This window comes from Salvia hispanica, chromosome 5 (genome assembly GCF_029641045.1).
Source record: "Salvia hispanica isolate PSC_SH4W2 chromosome 5, Shi_PSC_v1, whole genome shotgun sequence".
NCBI classification, from domain to species: Eukaryota; Viridiplantae; Streptophyta; class Magnoliopsida; order Lamiales; family Lamiaceae; genus Salvia; species Salvia hispanica.
In genome coordinates, this window is record NC_142696.1 from 34,498,264 (window position 1) to 34,514,168 (window position 15,905).

Genomic DNA, 15,905 nt, shown 5'->3' on the forward strand with positions numbered 1-15,905 from the left:
GTATGTTCCCCACCACTCTAGGACGTCGATTTGGGCGGGTGTAGGACCTGCATCACTAAAAGTATGGTGGCGTGCTTCCAAATAAAAATCTAACTCGCTTACCGATCCCATTGAGGTGGACCTTGAACTTGAGCTTGTGTCGTAGCCGTATAAGTCGGCTAATTGTGATTGAGCATCGGGGTCATCATAAGCAAAACCAAAACCGCCGTATTGCTGCGGTTGAGGAGCATGTTGTGTACGTGGATGAATTTGGTGGGTACGGTTATACTTTTCTTCATATTCGGCAAAGAGAGTACGCAAACTACTTTCAAATTGAGCTTGAACAAGTGATCTATCAGGAATGGTTAGTTCAAAAACTCTCGAGGTTTCATTATCATCAAAAGGCAAATTTTGAAGTGGACTAAGATCAATAGAACGCAAATTTTGATAATAGAAATCTAAGATCTTAGTTGTGCCAGCTAATTTCCATTTCGGATCCAAGCACTTAGCAATTAAAAATACAGTTGGAATTTCACTAAAATACTTCAACCATTTTTCAATCATATAAAATAAAACACACATTAACTCACGAGATCTAGCATTTTTCATGCATGTTTTAAAACCAAGTGCTATATACATGCAATGCTCTAACACACGAACAGATGTGCAATAGTAAACACCCGATAATTCAACGGTAGCACTTTTGAAAGCTTTGAACAATTGACATAAACTCATGCTTTGGTCCCAACAATTAGGCGTAAGAACTATATCACCATAGGGATTAGTTCTAAAAAAATCGCACAAAGCATCTCTATGCTCCAAAGTAGAATTGAGGCAATCATATGTAGAGTTCCATCTAGTAGACACATCCATTATAAAAGTTGTATACCTGATGTTCCTGTTACGGCAATATTTTTTCCAAGCCTTGCCAAGCTTGAAATGGATCGCTCTAACTGCATTTCTAATAGGATCAACATGCTTTTGCCATAAAGAAAGCGCATCTTGTACACATAAGTTCAAAATATGACATACACATCTTTGATGAAAATACTTACCATCGATAATCGGAGAGCACGCATCAATCAAGTCGCTAATACTTGCAGTATTAGCAGTTGCATTATCAAAAGCAATAGAAAACACCTTATTGCATAATTGATATTCATTCAAAACTTGAATAATTAAATAAGCAATTGCATTTGCAGTGTGTGGTGTAGGAAAATCTCTAAAAGCAATTAAACGTTTGTTCAAAGACCAACTATTGTCCATAAAGTGAACCGTAATTCCCATGTATGCATGCTTTTGGAAAGCGTCAGTCCATACATCAGAGCAAATATTCACTTTGTGTCCCAAGTTACTCAAATATCGTGACAAATCTTTTTTCATTTCAGTATATTGATTTTTGGTAGATCGTTGAATACTAGTTCTAGGTAGTCTTTTTGAGTTCAAATTATAACACTCTTTCATCAAATCTTCATAGTCTTGATTATCATAAACATTAAAAGGAAGATGATGCATGGCAGCAAATTTAGCCATAACGTCAGTAGTATGCTTATGATCATATCTTAAAAGAGCGGAGGACGGCGTACCTGTTTGAGACGAACCGGAGGCGGAGCCATGGGCACTCGCACTTTGGAAGTTGAGTTGGGTTTGGCTAGCGGTATGCCCATATAGTTCGGGATGAATCGTCTGCATGTGACGGATGAGAGAGCCATATCCCCCGGACTTCTTGAATTTGTATTTTTTGGTGCAGTAGTTACAATATGCCATAAAAAATACCGGCACTTCATTAGCGGAAGAAACTATTGGGACCATTTTGAAATGTTTCACAAATATATCAGATTTATATTTAGTTTTTTCTCCGTGGCCGTCTTGTGAAGGGGGGGGGGGGCATTTCCTCATTTTCGTGGTCACCACCGTCACTGTCCTCATTATCATCGTTCAGATTAACATTAACATCATCAATATCGTAATCATCGACCGAGATGTAATTATCAGCATCGGATTCGGCGCCAACCGCGCCATGACCACCCAATTGGGATAGTGCAATGGCTGCAGCTGCACGACGATCTTCTTCCATCTACAAATAGTATACGTAGTATGTACGAATTAGAATTTAGAAGATGATGAACATAGAAAAATTATGAACTCAAACTTATTAAGTTATGACTTTATGTATAAAAAAAATAATATGCAAAATATTTTATAACTTACTTGTAAGCGAACAGCCTCAGCATGGGAAACCTCCTCCAAAATTTCTCGACGAGTAGGTCGTCGTGATTTTCTCGGACGGGTAGATTGATCTTCTGCAATTCCTTTGCCCCGTCGATCACGGTCACCACCACCACGAGAAGAAGACATATTTTTTTTATAGTAATGTAGTTGAACAAGTTTTAAGTTGTAACTAATATGAAGTGCAAATTATGAAAATTGATGAACAACTTAAGTAAACAAGTAGAGAGCAAATTGAGAGAATGAGGTAGAGAATAGAGAATTGGAGATTGAGAGAGAAATCCTTGTTAATACAAGAATGGGGTGAGTAGAAGTGATGAAGAAGGGGGTATTTATAGATAAAAATGGGGGGAAAATCTGATATTAAAAAAAAAAAAAAATTGAAATTCAAAATTTGAAACGGTCGGAAACCGGCGGTTTCCGACACCTTTTCAGACCCTACGCCTGAACCGTCGGGAACCGGCGGTTTTGTGTCAGGAACCGCCGGTTTTCTGACACAAACCGCCGGTTTTCCGACACAAACCGGCGGTTAACCGTTCTTTTTCAGACCTACCCCCTGAACCCTACGAACCTATCCACGAACGGCTACTTTTTCCGGTTAACCGGCGGTTAACCGGTTAACCGGCGGTTCCGAACCGGCGGTTAACCGCCGGTTCCGGTTGCATATTTCTTGAACCGTAACCGAACCGTAAAAACCGTGTAACCGGATTTCGAACCGGAACCGTCGTCCGGTTCCGGTTCCGGTTCTGAACCGCCGGTTGGAAACTGGCGGTCCGGTTTGGTTTAGCCACCTCTATATAATAAAGAGACTACTGTAAAAAAATGCAATGATAAAAAATTGCTACACCATATATATTCACCCTAAAACCACAATGCTAGGAATCGAACCGAACCCTGGCCTGCAACTATAAAGACCGACCCTTCCACCGCTAAGTCAGTTATGCTAAGATACCTAAATTGTTACTACCTCTGTCCCTGAAAATTTGATACATATTACCATTTTGGTCTGTCCCTGAAAATTTGATACACTTCACTTTTACCATTTTTAGCAGTGGACCACATATTCCACTAACTCATTCCAACTCACATTTTATTATAAAACTAATACTTTAAAAGTAGGACCCACATCCCACCAACTTTTTCAACTCATTTTCCATTACATTTCTTAAAACCCGTGTCGGGTCAAAGTGTAGCGAATTTTGGGGGACGGAGGTAGTAGTAGTTAAGAACGTTTGGAGGTACAGTTGTACCCCCTTGTTATATATGCTGCATATGCCACTAATTTTTTGCTAGTAGGAGTATTATTTAGAACTTATTTGATGTTTTCACTTTTTCACACTTTAAATTATTTTTATCGTTAAATCTATCTACATTTCTTGTTGTTATCATGTTGTATCAAGATAAATTGTACTCCATATCTCAATATACTACCGTTAACGGTAGAGCTGTCAACTTTTATCATGACACAAAAACTCGACACAAATACACACGAAGTTAATATATAGATTCATAGTACTCAAAAACCCGATAATTTCGAGTTGGGTTAGAGATTGGCCTTATTAGGTTGTGGCGGTATCGAGTTGACATGACAACGACTTAATCCACACAATTTGTCATCCCTATGCAATCATTATCTCTCGAGGGGTCTATTTTTATTTAAAACTAATATCTCATTTGTGCGGATATTGTATTTTAATTATTAATACTACGACTATATATGAAAAACAAATTCAAATTAGTATTATATATGAAAAACAGATAATAAAGAAATCATTTATTGTTTTTTGAGTGAACTACAAAAATAGTTCATGGAATATGCGTTTATCTCACCAATGAACCCTGGATATTAAAAATATCCCCAGACAACCCTAGACTAAGCGTTTATCTCGAAAATGGTCCTTTTTCACTGTTTCGTGATGAAAATACCCTTTTGGGGGGTTTGGGCAATTTGGTCTTTTTACATTTTAAATCTGATATTATTTCAGTTATGTACTAAATCAGATATTATTTCAAAATTATCATTCTTCTTCCCTTTTGGCATCCTTCGCTTTGTTTCTTTATTTCAATATTAGATTTAATTTTATAAAATTCAATTTTAAAATTCAATTTTTAAATATCAATAAATTTTTAAAATTATTAAAATTACTATTAAATAAAAAATTAATAGTTTTAATCAATATTTGATAGTGTCTAATATTTAATCAATAAGGTACGAGGACGCCTTAGTTTTAATCAATATTTAATAGTTTTAATCATAAATAGATCATATAACACGATTTAGTCAACTTCATAATATTTTTAGTCAGATTCTCCTATACATCAGATGCATATTTATTTCGGAATAAATCGTGCTATATGATCTATTTATGATTAAAACTATTAAATATTGATTAAATCTAAGGTGTAGTCGTACCTTATTGATTAAATATTAGACACTATGAAATATTGATTAAAACTATTAATTTGTTACTACCTCCGTCCCTGAAAATTTGATACAATTTACTATTTCGGTCCGTCCCTTAAAATTTGATACACTTCACTTTTACCATTTTTGGTAGTGGACCCCATATTCCACTAACTCATTCCTACTCACATTTTATTATAAAACTAATATTTTAAAAGTAGGACCCACATCCCACCAACTTTTTCAACTCACTTTTCATTACATTTCTTAAAATCCGTGTCGGGTCAAAGTGTAGCAAATTTTGGGGGACGGAGGTAGTATTTAATAGTAATTTTAATAATTAAAAATATTATTGATATTTAAAAATCGCAATTTAAAATTTAATTTTATAAAATTAAATCTAATATTGAAATAAAGAAACAAAGTGAAGGATGACAAAAGGGAAGAAGAATGATAATTTTGAAATAATATCAGATTTAGTACATAACTGAAATAATATCAGATTTAAAATGTAAAAAGACCAAATTGCCCAAACCCTCCAAAACCCCCTAAAAGGGTATTTTCGTCACGAAACAGTGAAAATGACCATTTTCGAGATAAACGCATAGTCCAGGGTTGTCTGGGGATATTTTTAAAGTCCAGGATTCATTGGCGAGATAAACGCATAGTCCAGGGACTATTTTTATAGTTCACTGTTGTTGTTTTTTTTAATATAAATGCTGATTAAAACGTATGTATATTATCAAAGAAATAAATTAGAGGTGAGGATTTAATATAGCTCGCCAAAGGTACCATTACATGATATCTGATTTTTGAACCATAACTACAGAAAAAAGATCATATAAGAGCATAACCATCATAATATCATATCCTTGAGTTTATGATGTTCATGAAATTAGGAAAAGCGCATGAACCAATACAGAAATGATACACCAACTTTAAAGTGGATACACATATCGGGTGCGTCCATATTCAGTGCACAAAAAATTACGTCGATGTTATAAAAATTTTAATCAATTTTAATTATATTGACAATATAATACTCCATATTCAGTGAACAGAAATTTTAATCATATTAATTTGTAAAAAATTTCAAATTTAGTCCTTCATTGAACTAGAGTCCATATTAATTCAGTGCACAAAAATTGACAATTTGGTACTACTATCACATCACGAAGAGTCGAAGACGAAACTCTTTAATTTCAATGTTGGGAGTATCATCAAACTAAACTGATAAGGCACAATATCATTATTTATTTGTTTAAGTAAATGATGCAGTAAGATCAAATTAGTAGTATTTGGGCAGGGAGGTAGGAATGCTCTGTTCATGCCAGAAAAAATCATGTGGATCCACTTTGGCCTTAACCCGCACCAATCTCTCAAAATTGCACTTATAATACTTCCTCCCCCATTTCGCTGCATCAACGGAACTGCGGTTAATGCTGTTCATCCCGATCTCATCGTCTCTGTAATTAACATAGGCCTCCCTCGGATTCTTAGAGGCGTACTGCGCCATGTAGTCGTACAGCTTGTTCATCCACTCGTACCTCTTCCCCTCCTCTTCCTCATCGCTCTTCCACGACGTCAAATACTGCGCCATGAACACCACCCCCTTCCTGTGCGGGAACGCAATCTCCTCTTCCGGAATCCGGCTCATCTCTCCGCCAAACGGATTCCATATCACCAGCGGCGACTCCTCCTCCAGCATCACCTTCCACAGCCCCTCCAGCCCCTCCTCCGTCACCGCCTCCTTCACGAAGTCCGACTTCCCCTTGAAATGGTTTACGAACGCCGCTTTCCCCGAGAGAAGCGTCTCCGGCGCCGTCCCCGCCGGGAAGCTCCCCATGTACACCACCGACTCTATCCAGCTCATCTCCGCCGTCTCGTTCCGCGCCATCCCGAGCTCCGGAAACTCGGATTTCACGATTTGGAGAAGCGACTCCGCGCTGCCGAGATACACCCCGTTGTACGCTGTCACTATCGTCCTCTTCTTCCCAGCGGCCGCGGGCGCCGGTCTGATCAGGACTCTCATGAATAAATTCTCGTCGATTTTGTCGGCGATGCGCTGCCATTTGTATAGCGTCTTTGTGGCGCCTTGCTCTAGCGTTCGCGCTGCGGTGAAAACCGTTACTGTTGGCGGAACTTTTTGGAGCCGGACCTTCCATGCTAATATAACGCCGAAGCTGCCTCCGCCGCCGCCTCGGATCGCCCAAAACGCGTCCTCCCCCATGGATTTCCTGTCGAGGATGTTTCCGTTGGCGTCGACTATTCTCGCATCGACCACGTTGTCAGCGCCGAGGCCGTACTTCCTCATCATCGGGCCGTACGCGCCGCCGGTGATGTGGCCGCCGACGCCGAGGCTGGTGCAGAGGCCGGCGGCGAAGCCGTGCGTCTTGCTCTTCTCCGATATCCGGTAGTATAGCTCGCCGATCGTGGCGCCGGCCTGCGCCCACGCCATCTCGGAGCCGATGTCGATGTCGACGGCGCGGAGCTTTCCGAGGTCGAGGAGGATGAACGGCGGCGCCGGTTTGAAATCCGATGTGTAGGATATGCCTTGGTAGTCGTGGCCGCCGCTCCTCAGGCGGAGGTGGACGCCGAGGGCCTTGGCGCAGACGACGGCGGCTTGGACGTGGGATTCGGTTAAGGGCGTGAAGATGAGGATGGGCTTGGGGTTGGAGGGGAGCAGACATCGGAGGTTTTGGGCCGTGGAGTTCAAAATGGAGGTGAAGAGTGAGGTTTGGGAAGGGGAGATGAATGTGGATTTTGGTGGAGGACATTTAACGGCGTGTTTGGCTACGCATTTTGGGAAGGAATCTTGGATTTCTGCGGCGGTGGAGATTGAGAGCAGGAGTAGATATGAGGCGAGGATTGTGGAGAGGTGAAGACTCATTTTTGTTGTGTTTAATTTCTTTATGTTGATGGAGGAGTGCTGTATTTATAGAGAGATGATCTTCTTTGATTATCAATTACATGCGTCACCTATAACGTAATACGCATTTATTTTTATTTTATTATATTAACTTGTCGAATTTCATTTTTGCTGTATAATTAAATTCAAATTAAAGACACTATTATTAAAATAATTATATTCATGTATAATAAACAAGACTTCGATTTTTGGGTTTCACAGGAGTAAAATTTCACTCCATCAATCAGATTGTATATAATTAGTGATATTTTTTAAGGTGATATCCATTATCGTGCAATAAAGGTGTATGCTAAAGTTTGGCATTCGATTTCATTCATAAATTTTGTTTGCCTGTTATAGTAAAACCTGATCGATTTTCCAAATAAATTGCTTACTATTATTCTCTCCATCAATCAAAATCCGAATTTATAATATTCTCTCCATCCAATGAAAGATTTCTTACTTTTTTTTTAGTAGTATATTCTAACAAAAATATCATAATTCTACTTTTTTGAAAAAAATAACATTACTACTAATATAAAAAATTGTCTTTTCTCACTTCGTAATTACTCCAATTATGGTCTCTCTATTAATACAATCAACTATCTCTCTACTAATAAGTGCATGGAAATATTACCCTGTAGTTGTATATATAAGAGTTTAATTGTATTTTTATGCATAAGGATTTGAATAATGAGTTGTATACCATTTATTAATACCTCTTAAAAGTTAATAAAAGTTAATACCTCTTAAAAGTTAATACCTCATAAGGACATAGTAGACTTCGACGAACGTAATCTTCTTTAAGTATTTTTATGCTATTATTTTATAACTTTTTTTCAGAAAATTATTTTAAAACTTCTTATTTGCATCTTTTCAGTCTTTTATACCTTAAATTATTTATCTCGATCTATCCACATTTATTATTTCACTCTAATATATTGTTGAGATTCATTTGTCTTGATCTATCTACATTTATTATTTCACTAATATATTGTTGATATTCATTGCACTGTATTTATTACTTTTCGCCTTCTTCTTTACATGTAAAGAAATTAGGTCAACTATTGCAATAAAAGTTATTCGTAATTATATGAAAAAGGAAATTAATTATTCTCGGTTCTAAGGACAAGAAAATTTGGTCTAAAGTCAACTTGTCAAATGTCGTTTTTAGGATGTATACGTAACTTGGTAAATTAATTATTCTCTATATCAATGCACTTCCATTTTAAAAAACTAGTAAATGTTATTGACATTACTAATTTGCTTACATAGTACCCTGAATGCACTTTCATTTTTGAAAAAAAACTGTTATTGGCATTTTCTATTTTACATAGTAAAAAAAGTAGTAATTGTTATTGTGATAAATAAAAAGATACTATTCCCTCCGTCCTCCGTCCCATATTAGTCGCACTTTTTATTTAAGATTGTATGTAACATCCCTTACCGTCAAATAGAAGATGTTACAAATTCTAGTATATAACTTATACCATAGACATATTAACTAGATTTCTCAAAATTCACACTATAAAAAAATAATTCCAATAGCATAACTTGTAACACCAAGACTATCCATTCCTAATTATCTCCATTATAACACAAGTAAATAAACTTAACATTGGTATTTTTAAGATAAATCCCTACTAGGTTTTCGATGTCGGAAAATCCGTTAAATTCGTGTTATCCCTAATTTTCAACAGAGATTCCATATTCGTTATCAAATTAACCAACAAAAATCCACAAATAGAAGATCTTATGAAGTCAGAATTTCAATTGTAAAGGAAACTCACAATTAGTTTCGATTTCGATTTGGTCTAGCGTTCAAAACTCATCAAATAATGTATTTTAAAAACCAATTCAAGCCAAAACCAACTATTTCACCTCAAAATTCACCAATTCAGCCACACCCACACGTTCAATTTTCATCCACATCAATGACCATGTGATCCCACTTCTAATTCAAACATCAAACCATAGTGAACGAAGGCCCACGGTCGCGTAAACACCAACATATCGAAATTTAAATGGTTTAATCATTCCAACCCCAAGAGGCCTAATTTTTCTGATATCATAACACAATATATATGTATCAATTTTCAAGCTATAAAAATAGTATGGATAGGTAAAACTTACTTGATTTATTAGACTTTACGCGATTAGAATGACGATACCATGAGAAATCGAGAGGAAGGAAGAGCTTAAGAACCCACCGTTCTCTTCCTCTATGGAGGCCACGACTTTAGCTATCAAAATATGAGGAAGAAGAAGTGTTGGACAAGTGTTACAGTGAGGTGGAAAGATTCTAGAAGTTTTCATATTTATCTACTAATTTATTCTATTTAATTTTTCTAACTAAATTCATTTTCTTGTGCTAATTTATTTTCATATCATACGATTCAACATTTATGATTTATAGATACCATCTTATTGCAACTAAATTCTAGTTTAGTAAAAATTTAGAATCAAAGCATAATTTAATCGATTAAACGTCCAATTTATCAAAAACTTGTCTTTGATTTCTAAAATTCCTTCACTTACTATAATTTTTAATTCAAGCTTACATTATACTTATTTTAGCTTCTAGATTCCATATAAATTATTACTTGAGGGATATTTCTAATTAGGGATATTGGCATCTAATATCACGAAACTTTCAAAAAGTTGGATTTTTCCCACGAACTTTAAAATTGGCAAATAATATCACGAACTTTATCCCGGGTTTGTTTTTTCCCACGAATGAAAAAATTCTTCAAATAAACAGATTTTTTTTCGTAATTTCTTAACAACAATTTTGAGAGCTTCAAGTTTTTCAATCTTTGAAGATAATTTTTCTTGAAGCACACCCTCCAAAATTGTTCTTCAATGTATTAAAATAACATGAATTTTTTCATTCGTGGGAAAAAACAAACAAGGGGTAAAGTTCGTGATATTATTTGCCAATTTTAAAGTTCGTGGGAAAAATCTAACTTTTTGAAAGTTTCGTGATATTAGATGCCAATATCCCTTCTAATTATTCCTCAAGAATTCATCGAAAAACTCTAATCGATGACTTTTTTTCACTAAAACTCTTTAAAACTCAATTCTTTGTTCACATATATTTTCACACACTTATTTAAGACTTATATTTCTCTATTCCATGATTTATTGAATTATCAAAAAATATATTGTCAATTATTTCGAAATATTCACCGAAAATTATAATTTCGGCGATTTATAGCACCGGAAAATCACTTTCCGTCTAAGGTGGATTTTGGGGTATTACATTGTAAATTTGGGATTGATTTTTAATGTAATTAAATTAATATTTTAAATATAATGAGGATCATTAAATAAATGAAGACTTAACTAACATAAATATATTAATTAAATCTACTCTAATTTTTACTTAAAGTATAAATAGTGTAAGTAATTTGAAATGAACGAAATAGAATAGTGCAAGTAACATGTGAACAAGATGGAGTACTATTTTACAAATAAAAATTAATACTCTTTTAAATTAAAATAAATGTTCTGATGAACAAAATTATATTTATCGTAATATAATTTATTGTACTGATCATTTCATACATTAATCGAACCCTAGTGTAAATTATTTTTGATACAGTTCAATTTAAAATTTAGCTTGAATCACAATTAACGTACCCACTAAAGCCCAACTAAAATTTATCTCCGCCATTTCGAATTAATTCTATGAGCCTATGATTAAACTGTCAATGTATTTTGTTTCCATGATTATATGTCATAATTAAATTGATATTATATTTAATTCATGATTATATGTCATAATTAAATTGATATTATATTTAATTCATTAGATTGAATATCGTAATTTCATTCTAGATAAATAATCATGTGATAATTAGTTATAGTCAACTCTCTTTTATTAAATAATCTCACAATATAATCCTAAATTATATCTTATCTGAGTAAAACCAAACACAAGGCTATAATTGAGAGGTAAGGATTAATTTTGGTGTGTTTAATTTAATTTCTGAATGTTGATATGGAGGAGTTCTGTATTAACAGAAATGCATTATCAATTAACTTTGACAATCAATTAAATTTGATTACATTAGATTTTATTGCACTAATAAATATATTAATGACATTTTTTTCAGGCAATATCTATTATCGGACATTAAAGGTATGTGATATAGTTTTGATAATATTCGATTTCATACACAAATTTTGGTTGCCTGTTATATAAAAGCATGTTTCTTTTATCCAAATAAATTACTTAGTGAGTTACCATTAAGAGCATCCACAATGGGGCGGGCGATGGCTTAACCATCGTCGCGCCTGATCAATCGTCTGCGGACAAAGCGCGGACGATGATCATCGTCCGTCGCATCGCCTGCCACTGTGGCATCGCGGAAGATGCGAACGCGTTTTTTTTTTTTTTTTTCTTCCAAATTTTTTCTTATTTAAACACCACAATTCTCTACTATTTCACACACTACTATTTCACATCTCTTCAATTATTCTCTCTCATCTTTTCAAAAATGAATCTCAGTGACTACGATTTGAGTACATCGGATGGCTGCAGACGGGCCTTGACTCAAGCCTTGTTCAATGCCATTAATGAAGCCGCGGTGGAGTGTTTGGCACAAATGCGAGAGGCGGAGGCGACGGTGGCGCGGGTCCCTCGGCCGATACGACGTCGGACGTATGTCCCGCGCGAACACAACGTAACTCACGAACGTCTGTTCGCAGATTATTTTGCCGAGCAACCACGGTGGGGTCCGAATGTTTTCCACCGCCGTTTTAGAATGAGCCGAGATCTTTTTCTCCGCATTGTGCACACGTTGGAGGGACGTGATTACTTCCAGTATCTGGAAGACGACATCGGCAGACCCGGACTTACGTTGTTGCAGAAGTGCACAGTTGCGATCCGGCAGTTGGCCTACGGCACCACATCGGATATGTTCGACGAGTACCTTCACGTCGGGGAGACAACTGGCCGCGAATGTCTCAAGAATTTTTGTAAGATAGTTGTGGAGGCTTTTGGCGACACATATTTGCGACGCCCGACTGCGAATGATTGTCAGAGCCTGATGAGGATGCACGAGACAGTGCACGGCTTCCCTGGGATGCTAGTGAGCATAGACTGTATGCACTAGCAGTGGAAGAACTGCCCGACGGCGTGGAGATGCCAATTTACTAGCGGCTACAAGGGCAGCCACCCGACGATGATCCTGGAAGCCGTCGCTGACCACCACCTTTGGATCTGGCATGCATACTTCGGTGTAGCCGGGTCGAACAACGACATCAACGTCCTCAACTCGTCCACCCTCTTCGCCGATCAGTGCAGGGATCGCGGCCCGGCCATCGTGTTCACTGCCAACGGCCGCAGACATCATATGGGTTACTACTTGGCCGATGGCATATACCCAAGGTGACCTGTTTTTTTGAAAACGATCAGCTGCCCAATTGGTGATAGGAGAGTCTTGTTTGCGGCAAAGCAGGAGTCTGCGCGGATGGATATGGAGCGGGCTTTTGGGGTGCTCCAATCGCGGTGGGCAATCGTGAAAGGTCCGGCGCGAGTCTGGTTCAAGGAAGTCATCACCGACGTCATGTATGCGTGCATCATCATGCATAACATGATAGTCGAAGAAGAAGTTAGACATGTCACCGATTGGGTGGATGATGAAGCCGGATCTAGCTCCAGCACGGCGACCCCGCCTGTCACTCGAGGATTACCGCTGGGCTTCGGTGAGGTACTACAGAGACAGACCTCAATGCACAACCAACAAGACCATACTCAGCTCATGAACGACATGATTGAAGAAGTTTGGAACTGCAACCGTCGTTGAGAATTTGTAGTTTTTTTATTTCGCATTGTAATGTTTTAATTTTAATGAAATGAAGTTTTTTTTTTTCAAATTTTGAAGTATTTAAATATTCAAATAATAGATAAAATGCTTAGGGCGGGCTATAGTCCGCCCCATTGCAGGTGGAAGGGGCGTAGGATAAATTGCTGATGTGGCAGCGCATAGGGCGGGGCTTAGGGCATCGCATCCTCCGCCCCATTGTGGATGCCCTAACCAAAAGGGAAAAGATATTCGTACATAATTTATGCGTACATAGTACCCCTAATTTTTTAATCGGACCAAATCGGTTTATTTAAACCGGTTTTAGTACTAATTACAATTATTTATTACTCCCTCCGTCCACAAATAAAAGTCTCGTTTTTCTATTTTGGTCCGTCTACGAATAAGAGTCCCGGTTCATAATTACCACCAATGGTAAAGAGACCCCACATATCATTTAAAACTAATATATACAATGAAACTCCTATTCCACTAACTTTCTTCCACCACTTTTCTTAACATTCCTTAAAACTTGCGCCATTTAGAAATGAGACTCTTAATCGTGGACGGATGGAATACTAAATTACCCTTTTATTATATTTTTAAAAATAGTTTAATTATAATATTGAAATATCTTATCAAATTAAATCTTTGTATCTAATACTCATGATCCGTCGTATATACATTTGCTGATAAGACGACCTCCATGTCAGATTTTTCTTTTTCTCCTTTCTTCCCAATTCTATCACACATAGATAACTCATTTCAACCTCTCATGTCATCATGTGGCATAGGGAGCTTTAATTTTCCATCTTCGTAAGAAACTTCAGTGAAATTCCAGGCGTAACCCCGCAAGGCCAATGAGGTCGAATGGGGTCGACCGACCCCACCGTCGTCTGACGAGCACTGCCGGAAACTCCATTCACGGAGTTCCGAAATCCCCTAATGCTCCACCTTCGATCCCGCGTAGCTCCACCTTGACTCCGAGCAGCAGATCTCAATCACAATCCTTCAGCCTTCGCCGGAAATAAAAGAAAAAGATAGAGAATTTCGTGATTCGTGGGAAGAGTAGTTGAGAGAAATGGAGAGGGCAGAGTCAGAGTTTCAGATCTACTGGGAAGAAGACAGTAATTCGTTGATAAAATGGGCTAAATATTGGGCCTACTATTAAAATAGTTATTGATTAAATAAAACATAATTATAACTTAAATATTGTTCTAAATTATTGATAAACATTAAAGTGATTATTTTTAAAAAATATTTAAATACAACTTAAAAATAAACACTACTTATTTATAATAGAAAATAAACTATTTAGATTTTAATTTATTTATTAAATAATTAATTAATAATCTATATTATTATTTTATATTATATTCGACTCCACGCGTTTCAGTTCCTAGATCCGTCATTACATGACCTCACTCGGTGGAAAATGAAAGTCAAACCTCCTAATTCTATTTTAGGCCTCCATCGCTGCCATTGTTCTACGGAGTATTTTTTTTGTTGCACAAATATTTTTCTAGAGTTATTTGATGTTCACTTGCTATTGAAGTGACTTTAAACATAAAATTGACCGACAATTTTGGAAGTTTTTGTGGATTACCCGACTCAAAACTCTGACAATTTCTATTTTGCTGTGATTTATAAGAATTGAATGAGAGGGGGCTACAAATTTTGCAGATTTTATTCTCAAATAGAAATAATAAAATGAAAAAAATATTTAGAGATAGGTAGAGCATCCCCATCCGTGCTCTTAGTTAAGAGTACGGAAGTGGGCCCGAACTCACCTTTATTCCTCCTTTTAACTAAGAGCACAATACACACATCCATGCTCTTAACTAAGGACAAACTCAAGGGTCTCACCATTCTATTATTCAATTTAAATACTTCAATTACTAAAAACATTCCTACATTAAAAAATAAAAATTACATAATTAAAACCTTAAAAAATAAAAATTACATAATTAAAATCCTAAACAATAAAAATACATAATTAAAATCCTAGAAAATAAAAAAATACATAATTAAAATCTTACAAATTAAAAATTACATGAATCAAGACTAAAAAATTCCCTCGTGGAAGACTAGTCCTCCAAGAAAATAGTTGAAAGAATTTAGATGATAGAAGATGAGAATTGTGTAGTGTTATGGGAATTTTTTTGTGTTGAAGTGGGGGTATTTATAGATGAAAATGTGAATTTTGGAGAAAAAAAATTGAAAAAAAATTAAAAATGTGTATAAAACGGTTATAATTTATTGGGAAGTGGAAAAATATTTTTTTAATTTAAATACATTTTTTATAATTAATTTCGATTTTTTTTAAAAAATAAAATAAAATATCGAATTTGCCAACGGCTATGCCGTTGGCCAATCAGACGCTGCCACGTAAGGGTGCTTAGCGGCACAAACGTGCTCTTAGCTAAGAGCAGCGCCGTGCCGCTGGCACGGACGGACGGCTCGCATCAGCGAACGAGCGGTGTTCCCGCCGCTGGCATGGACGGACGGAGCACCGGTGCGGATGCTCTTAGAACTTGAGCAACGTTTACACTTAACATTAATAATATTATTATGT

At 36.5% G+C, this 15,905-nt stretch overlaps 1 long non-coding RNA gene and 1 pseudogene across 1 annotated transcript; both read right to left on the minus strand.

The window, feature by feature from the left end:
• Positions 1–5,717: 5,717 nt before the first annotated feature.
• Positions 5,718–7,984, minus strand: LOC148926704 (monolignol oxidoreductase AtBBE-like 15 pseudogene; annotated as a pseudogene).
• Positions 7,985–9,287: 1,303 nt separating this feature from the next.
• On the minus strand, positions 9,288–9,767 carry LOC125187784 (uncharacterized). Its single transcript, XR_007170667.2, has 2 exons — positions 9,654–9,767; positions 9,288–9,582 (listed from the first exon to the last, which is right to left on the minus strand). It is a non-coding gene; the product is annotated as an uncharacterized LOC125187784 (long non-coding RNA).
• Positions 9,768–15,905: the final 6,138 nt, after the last annotated feature.